The sequence below is a fragment of the Lolium perenne genome, chromosome 3, assembly GCF_019359855.2.
Source record: "Lolium perenne isolate Kyuss_39 chromosome 3, Kyuss_2.0, whole genome shotgun sequence".
Lineage (NCBI taxonomy): Eukaryota > Viridiplantae > Streptophyta > Magnoliopsida > Poales > Poaceae > Lolium > Lolium perenne.
The window spans coordinates 118,159,235-118,168,388 of NC_067246.2; positions in this window are offsets into that span (position 1 = coordinate 118,159,235).

Consider the following 9,154-nt stretch of genomic DNA (forward strand, 5'->3'; position numbering starts at 1 on the left):
CGGATTGCGGCGCGCAGGCCCCACATCACCGCGAGTGAGTGGGAGAGTTGACCGGGTGGCGAGTGCGGTGCATGTACTTGGGTGTCGGTACCGTCGCTGCTGCGGGTCCATTGATTTCCGCTACATATCCTACGGATCCTCGGGAGTCAAGTGACTTGAGTTGCATGCATGCAAGTGTGCTGCAGTTCTACACGTGGAGTGAGACGGACGGCAACTCCCTTCTTTCAAACCCAGATGATACTGTCCGGGAAAGTGAAGTGGGATTCTATCTAAGTGCATCTCCAGCGGACGCCACACATTTTAATGTCCGAGCATTCGTTTTTGTCGCATCGCGAACGTTAAAATGACAGTTTTTGTCCGCGCGGTCGTTTGCGTTTGGGGTTGCTCCAGTGGGGCGATATATTTATTTTTTTTCTTATTTTTTTCTCTACTCCATTTAAACATAGTTCCAAATATTATATATTGAAACATGGTTTTACACAAACTAATACATAATTGGGAACATGGTTTACATAAACTAATACATAGTTTGAACCATGGTGGACACAAATAAAACATTGCAAAATGAGGAAACCAGTTGTGTTGATTTCCGTATGTTCGCTGCCAAGAAAGAACATTCGAGGGCACACTCAGTCACCCAAACTGGAAAATCCTGCAGGAGATGGTGCCCTTGTTGGTACTGCCGAGGACGAACATCCAGAAACCTCCACTACTGGCTTCGTCTGGCTCGTAGCCAGATTCGCTGCAAAGAAAGAACACTCGAAGTTCTAGCTAACGGTATCCGAGCTGGATTCGCCGGTGTGGTAGTGCATGCGGCACACCGTGTCGTCGAACACCTTGACGATCATCTCGCCATCACCCTCGTAGAGGAAGGTGAGCTGGCAGCCGCGCTCGAGCTCGAGGTCGTGTGGTGACCCAGCGTACCACTGCATGGTGTAGTACACAAGTCGTTGACATAACACAAGTGAAACACCGTTCCACTCATATTACATCCCTCAGAGTGGTACAACAGAAACATATGCGAGTCCAAGGCATGTCTATAGAAGGATACACAATCTGTTTACATAAGATCAACACAACCTCCTACTTTACAGTGAGGTAAAACTTCAAATAAAGCTCTAGAAGAATGACTCGTAGTCTAACTTATTTCTAACTCAAGTTTAAGAGCTACTTGGCTTGCTATAGAAATCTAGCTACTTAGGTGCTAGGATTAGGGAAAGGTTCCCTTTTATTACTAGTCTAGGTTTCCATTATAGCTGATGCAGAAGTTGACTCCATGGACTTCTTTGACTGGACTCTTCATCTTCTTGAAGTTGTCTCCTTTGTCTTCGAGTTCCACGGTAGTTTCTCCTTCGGTGCCTCCATAGCTAAGCAGGGGATTTAAGAGTGGGATGAGTACGAGCGTACTCAGCAAGTTCATATTAGGAAATAGGTGTATCATGCACGAGCTACAGCCATAGACCAGAAAGTCATAGGAGAATGCAAGTTTTCATAAACATTTCTTCAAAAGATTTATTTTATTCTGAAAACTATGCCCGCCAGTCTTCACAGGTTGAACAGAACTTCGTGGAGTTCCTTTCCTGCCGCGTTCGTAGTTCCCTTCCCGGAACAGGGAGTGACAGCCACAATTTTGATACCCTCTACAGAGGTGCGTTGCTTTTCCCATAAGAGAACTTATCCTTGATACCTATCCGAGATGCATGCTCGTCCACACTTCCTTGGTGTGGGGCCAGGTGTAAGATCCAAGCCAATCACTGCCTTCTCCGCGACCCTGCAAACCCACCCTTTTGTCTATCCGTACACCCCCGGTAGACATCTCCCGATAATACGGCTTTACCCACGGTGTACTATGGACAATCCCTCATAGACGGTAGAGCCAGTCATCCACACGGATGGGAATTTAAAAGGCCATCCCAACCTACGTCACTGCCTCCAACACCCCGCAGCTCTATCCAGTCCGTTGGCGTGCATGAGGGAAAAGATACAGCTGACTTTCCCAGAGCCATTATAGATCTTATGGTTAACGCGATTTGTACGGTGCTAGAATCACTGGACGGCATTGGTACTTAGTCCTAGATGAGTAGTAACCTTGCAGTGGAACCTCCACCAATAACCACATACCATGGTTCCATTGCCCACCACATAGTCATATTCATAATTGTAAAATAATAATTCGATTTTCAGTGCAAGAGTGATAAGTATAGTACTTTGCATATAGTTTGATAAAAATATTCAAATGACATGAGCAAGCGATGAACTTTCCTTTCTTGACTGCAAGATGATGCAGGCAAAATCTTTGATACGTGATAACTCCAAATGCTGAAATACCATCATCGTCCGGTAAGGACAATGTTTAGTGAATTGGCAAAGATGCTATAATGCATAGTATGAGATGCAATCGTCCCGAGCGTAACCTAACCTCAATGATTTAATATGGATGAGTTGTAAAGATTTCTTTAGGGTGTGTTGCACTTTTAGGATGGTGCTCAAACAAGGTTCTTATTAGGGTTGGTGATATTATATCATAAACAAGTGATATAATGCATCATAACAAGCATACACACAAATGAATGGTGATTGTATAACAAGTCAAGAGTAGCTGTCAGTTTTAAGTTCTACATGACATGGTTGATGATTATTTCTACTATACTTCAAAAGAATAACTTTTGAAGAACATATTAATTAAGAAACAGTAAGTATTGCAAATAGGAACTATGGCTTCTATGATTTTATTAACATTTGTACTTCAAAAGAATAACTTTTGAAGAACAGGTTAAATAAGAACAAGAACTACTATAAATAGGAGCTATGGGCTTCTAGGGTTTACTATTAGATTCATTTAGTTCTCTAATAGGGACTAGTTGGGTTCTTAAGTTGGATGGGTCTATATGTAGCAAGTATTGATAGGTTTACTACGATGGTGGATCATATCAAAGGATGTGATCAAGATGGTTCCATAAGTTAGCTATTAGGGTTTACTATGGTTTTACATTTGCTTTACTAAGTAGGGTTTAGTTGGATAGGAGCATGTGATGTGCATTACTACACAAGATTGAAATTAGGGTTCATCTCCATGGTTCTACTAGGGTTTGATGGTTGAGGTTGATCATAATGGTGTGGTATATAGGAGTGGTGATCAATGGCACTACTCTAATTAACAAGCTAGGGTTTGCATCTAGGTGGCACTAGTGGATCATATAGGTTTTACTCAAAAGTAAGGACATGAAATGATAACCACAAGTGAATTGGTTTTATCCTAATGGATCATGAGCATGCATATATTTGTTGCTTACTAGGGTTCTATAGGTATAGATGAAGCTTTTATGATCACATGGGTTAAACCCTTAGGGTTTTAGGATTGCAACTAACTTAGGATGAGCACATACAATAATGGGATCAAGGTTTTATTTATATTAAAAACTAGCGTTTCTAAATTATGATACAACTCTTAAAATTGATATTTGACCATATAGGTGTGGTTGCTAATTACTTTGAAACAAAATTAATAAGGTTTTAAAATTTTATTAATTTTCACGATAATTAATAATTAGGGTAACTCCTCTTTAGACTTAATTTAGAAATCAGGGTTTAATAAGTGTTATAAAGTTTTTAAAGTATTTATCTTGTTAACTAAAGATGTTTAAGTGCACAAGTTTTGAATTATCAAAATAATATTAGTTTTTAGCATTTTCTTGTTTTTATTATTATCCAAGAAAATGAGAAATAATAATTTGCAAATTAGGGTTTATGAATTACCACTAATATTTGAGTTAATGAAAAGATGATTAAGGAAATTAATCTTAACATTTTACTTAGTTACTGAATAGTTAAAATTTAATTTTTGATATTTAACTATTTGTTGAATTCAAATTGTATTTAAAACAAATGGAAACACATAATTAATAGAGTTAAAAATAAGTGAATTTTTATTTTGACACATATTTTTATTTTATATTTTATTTGAATAGAGTTTATTTTTGTGACCATTTTGATATATTATTTATATTTTTCTGAGCTTAAATGAATTTTATAAATTTCTGCAAAGTTTCAGCATTTTTCTGGATTTTGAATTTAAATAGGAAATACTATTTATACAGATTCATACCCTAGCCGCTACGACTGATGAGTGGGGCCATTGACAAGGTCAGTTACCACGATGGCAATGACCAGTCAACATGCATCTGGGACCCCACCACCATGTCAGCTACGACGATGGCTTGACGTCGGCGACCAGGAGACGACGGCGCCGCCGCTACAGGGCACCCCCAGACCTACCATTAGTTGCATTCGAACGAGAAGAGGATGGGGAACACTATGGTGGTGGTGGAACAAGCTATAGGTCACCGGAGCTTCGTCGGAAATCATGTCCCGCGGCGGTGCACTCCGGCCAACTATCAATCTGGAGCTACAGATGCTTCTAGGATGCGAGAGTAGGCCCTACAGATGCGCAAGCTTACCCTGAGAATGATGGTGTGGTCAGCGACGACGATGGATGACGGAGACGGTGAGGACTTCACCATTCCCGGCGATCTGCTGCAAGGGGAAAACCCAAAATTGGCGTCGCTCCAAGCTCCCCTTGATGCGTAGCTTTGCCAGTAGAACGACGACGTCGAGGCGCATCTCCTCGACCAAACGGTGAGCTCCGGGGTGGCCTCAATCGAAGGCTAGCCGGAGAAGGACTGTCGGTGAGTTTGGTTGATTGAGAGAGATAGAGATGGGCTGAGAGGAAATGGAGGGGCGGCAAAGAACAAGGACATCACGGTGTTTCTGTGAGTGGTTTTATAGACCACGGCGAGGTCGGAATCGTCACTTCACTGACGGCGACCGCCGGGATGCAATGGCAATGGTGAAGTGAGCTTGGGCGCGAATCTTGATGCTCCTGGATAGGCTCGGACGCAGAAAAGGTTGGGCGAGGTTCTGAGAGGCTCGTTGGCGTCCGACGGCGTCCTTATCCTCGACGAGAACGTGGCCGAGCTCGTCGTCGCCGTGTCATCTGCGGGGAAGAAGAAGAAGCTTCTTTTCTTCCTCGCCGAAATGGTACGGTGGACTGGGTGGCTTTGTTGGTGAGCTGGGCCTCGACGTGAGCTGCTGCGGTCCACCAGGTAATCTTCCCTCTCTTTCTCTATTTTCTCTTTTCTGTTTTTATTTACTGATTTGAATTTTGTGATTTGAATTCAAATTGAATTCTGTTTTGTTTTGCAGGTTCTAAACTATTTGAGTATCAAGTTAACTTGATACTCATGCTTACTGCATGGTTTTTTTTGTTTTAAACAAATATTAAATTTTTGATTAGAGTGACACTTTGTGAGGTTTGATTAAAATGGAAATGGTTTAGATATTTATCTCAATTCCTTTTTAATTTAAGAACCAATTATATTTAAATGAATTGAAATTTCTAACATGTGCATGGTGAAGACATGATTAGGTTTTACTAGTACTTAGCAATATTGATGGTTCACATATATTTTAATTATAGCTAAGTTTTAAGGTAAATGGTAATGAGGATGGATTGGATCATGATTTTATGTGAAGAATTATTGCTAAGGGTTTAAGAAGATGATTAAATAAACTCTATAATTATTAGTCTTGCTTAGCAACTTCTAGCTTAAATTATCTGAGATAGATCCTATGCTCATCATGGTTAACTCACTTGTCTACTAAGGCAATTCTGTTTTATAAAACAATATTTTACTTGGTTAACTAATCAAGTTCTTTGAATTAGAAAATAGAATTGGATATTGGTTCACTCTACTCACTTAAATAACACTTAAGCTTAGGTATATATGGCTTGGTTTATACTTGTGACACATGATACACAAGTTAGGGCATAATATTTTATGTGGGGTGGATCCTATATGAAAGGGTTTAGGGTTTTGATGATGCTTCACTATTTGAAGTAGGAAATAGGCATGAGGCATGGCAGGGTTCTACTTATGATCCAAGTGATACTTGTATTGAAATGCAAAGATGGTCTAGGGTTTTAGTAGTGATCACCCAAGTGATATACAACTAGGATTAGGTATGAGCATAAGCTTGCTTATGTTTAATTGGATAGGGTTACTCCTCCCCACTTAGGTAGAAGTCTTGTATCAAAGCAATGCTAGGGTTGTCCGTAGTGTTTGGATAAGCAAGGGTTTCAGTACAATACCATTACTCCTCTACACAAGGCATGAGGATTGGTTTGGTTAACTACTAATGATTTAATTATTATTTCATGAGAAGAATGAGATCTATGGATCACATATATAGATTTAACTTACCATCTCATTTTACAAGGTAAGATCATGCATTAGACATGATACACTTATTCCTCACTAATCTCTCTTCTCTATTACTTCTCTCATCACACCCACTTAGATTCTTAGGGTTTATGATCATCACCCAATTTGTAATGATCAAAGTATTGGCCTTATAATAGTTCATTATGAATCATGGTTCTCTTCTCCAAGATCAATTATTGGTCCATATACATGGGTATACACATGTAGCTTTGGTTCTTTGGATAGGTAGGGTTCCTCTAGGGTTTGTGATCATTACCAAATTGCAATGATCACAACAATTGCCTCTATTGAATTTCTAGTCAAGTAGGTACTTACTTATCATCAAGTGTTAGCTAGATCAAGTAAGGTTTAGTACTTGAATTGTACTCCTTATAGCATTAATTAATAACAATGGCTTACCTCACTTAAACAAGGTTTGAATATTAACATGTGGCTCTACTCAATGAATGGTATAAACATAATAAAATGATCATCTCCTTTCTCTGAGGCTTAATAGTAATGAGTTGAGAAACAAGGTTGGAATGATCAAAGGTTAATGAAGAATGAATATGAATGTTCTTGACTTGGTTCAAGTATTGTAGTTGAAAAGATATACCAGGTGACTCCTGGTAAAAATTACTTATTTAGTTAAAAGACTTGGAAAAGATAAGTAAAGAATAGTTTCTTATTTAATTGTGTTTTTAGAATTATAATTGAATAATTATTCATGTGTTGTTGTAAGGAATGTCATGTTGAGATCCTTTGTAAGATCTTGTAGTTGACCCTTACTTAAGGTGTTATCATTGTGAAGCTGTTCCCATTTGATCTAGCCCATAGATCAAATCATCTCTACCCATAACAGGGTTTTAGCAAAGATCACAGTGAAGTTTATAGCGCTTGACTTGATGATCTACTTCAATTCCAGCAAGTCAAGTGAAACTTCAGTTACTGTGGTAAGTTTTATTTGAAAGCGCGAAAATTCCCCGGATTTTCTATGCATGAATGCAATGCACACTTTGGTGTTCTCTCATTTTGTAGCCTCTAAACCTGGGATATTACAGCCTCTCCCCCTTAAACTGAACTTCGTCCCGAAGTTCGAACGCTCTCACCCCCTTAAACTGAACTTCATCCCGAAGTTCGAACGCTCTCATGTTTCGTAACGTGGAGCTGACTTGAACAGATCACAATCCTTTCAAACTCCATGGTGATCTCATTTGATATAATTGGATATATCCCTTGTCCAGATCCTTTCTGGAGTCTTCTGATGTCTGGCACTGATACTTTCTTCAATTTTATGTCTTCTTCCAATATTCTAAGCTTCTAGTCTTGGTATCCAAAGATCCTTGGATTAGGACATCTTATTATGCTAATGGACTTTACTAATGGTTGTGGTGATAGCTTCCTATCTGGATACCCAAAACTTGGTTCTACCAGCTACGGTGATCGAAAGCTTAATTCTAAAAGAATTGCTTGAGATAAGATATTGTTTTCCCTTACTACCATAACTATAGTAATGGTGCTAAGTAAGGTATATACAATCGGCATGGTCTTGATGGTTTATTCCTATGAATGGATCAGACTCATTTAGTCCATCCGGTCATGGCTTCTAGTTTATACTAGTTGTCCTCCTTTTGGTTTCTTTAGGTTCTTCCATGAAAGGAATCTTCCTATTGGTCTGATATTGTGGTATGGTCAAACTCCTTTAGTCTTCTATCTTCTTAGGCTTTGCATGTCCTTCGACATCTTCTTCATACGACTTCACTATCTTAGACTTACTTGAGTTCCTTTACTTCTGAGTAATTATTAATTACCCGCTTAAGTTAGGGTCTAACCCTTACTTCTTCGAGATATGAATCTCGGCTTCTGATCTGACATCCTCCTGAGAGTACTTTTATATGGATAATTCCCAACAACATTATAAAAATTAAGATTGAACTTCCTCTCAGTTCAGGCCTTCTTCTTGGTCTCTCATACTCCAAATATTATATAGTAATACTTCTCATTCAGCCTTCCTCTCCCCCTTGGAGTTTACTAATGATCTTCAAACTTATTTTCTTCTACTCATTAAACTCCAAGGTTAGATAGTTGGTCTAAGTCTGGTTTAAGTTTGTACTTTTCTAGAGTCTCACGAAGAATTCTTTGCGGTGAATCCACACAATTGTGGGTATCCGATGTGAATCCTCCGACTAAATGTTTACCCGCTGCAGAATCCCTATTTCTTTTTAGAGTAAAGGAATGATTAAGCTGCGAACTATCTAATACTAGCTACAGACTACCTAGTACCATATGTGGCTTATTTGATACCAGATGTGGACTATTTATGGTTTTAGTCAACATCTACTTACCAGATGCGGATACTTTTATGGTTTTAGTTAAGATCTACCTCACTTTTAATGCTTCCTCTTCATGACTATTCTATATCAGCTACGGTCTTATTATACCAGCTACGATTTCACTTGTCTATTTTCCTTCTTCCAGGGTTTGTTTTGCAAGATAACCACTTGTTGACACTATGAAGATAGTATCGTAAGTGACTCTACTTGCAATCCCTTCTTCCATAATGAATATGGCTCCACTCCTACTGCTCCATATTCACTAATTTTCTCACTTCCATGGTACTTCCATGTTGAAATACTCCTTGATTAAGGATAAAAGTGAGTTTTGACTTGTCCTACCTTTAGATTGTTGTGTTTGCTTCCCACACTTTGCTTCCTTCTTCTAATGAACCTTCATTGTCTCTTCAAAATCTTCAGAATTCGTCACTTCCTGACACGAATACCTTTACCCTCTAGACCTATAACATCAAGTAGGAGCTTGATATTGCAACATGCATTTGCATATCAAAGTCAAACTTCATGTATGGATCTAGTCAAACAATGAAAATCCAATAAAAT